This window comes from Myotis brandtii, unplaced genomic scaffold, assembly GCF_000412655.1.
Source record: "Myotis brandtii unplaced genomic scaffold, ASM41265v1 scaffold1062, whole genome shotgun sequence".
Lineage (NCBI taxonomy): Eukaryota > Metazoa > Chordata > Mammalia > Chiroptera > Vespertilionidae > Myotis > Myotis brandtii.
Window position 1 is genome coordinate 431,363 of NW_005353595.1, and position 347 is coordinate 431,709.

The window sequence follows — 347 nt, forward strand, 5'->3', positions numbered from 1 at the left end:
AAAGCCTGGTATCCTGCTTGGGAGCCCTGAAGATGGCTGGTGCTGGAGTGTCAGGCCCATGCCCTACCATCACTGGCAGTTGGTCAGAGTAGAAGGGGAACAGTAAAGATGCCTGTGCGTCCCTGCGGAAACCCCACACACTCTGGGCCGCAACAAGTAAGAGGGCTACTGAGATGGGCTTTAAAGCCTAGAGCATGGGCTCAGGTGGAGTTGCAACAGGTGAGGAATTCACCTAACTCAGCAGATACTGCAGGCGGGCCTGAAGGCAGCTGGATGGCGTGGATTCCTGGCCCTACGGGGCACATTAAGATTCAACCATGAGATTCCAGCAAAGGTAGTCAGTTACC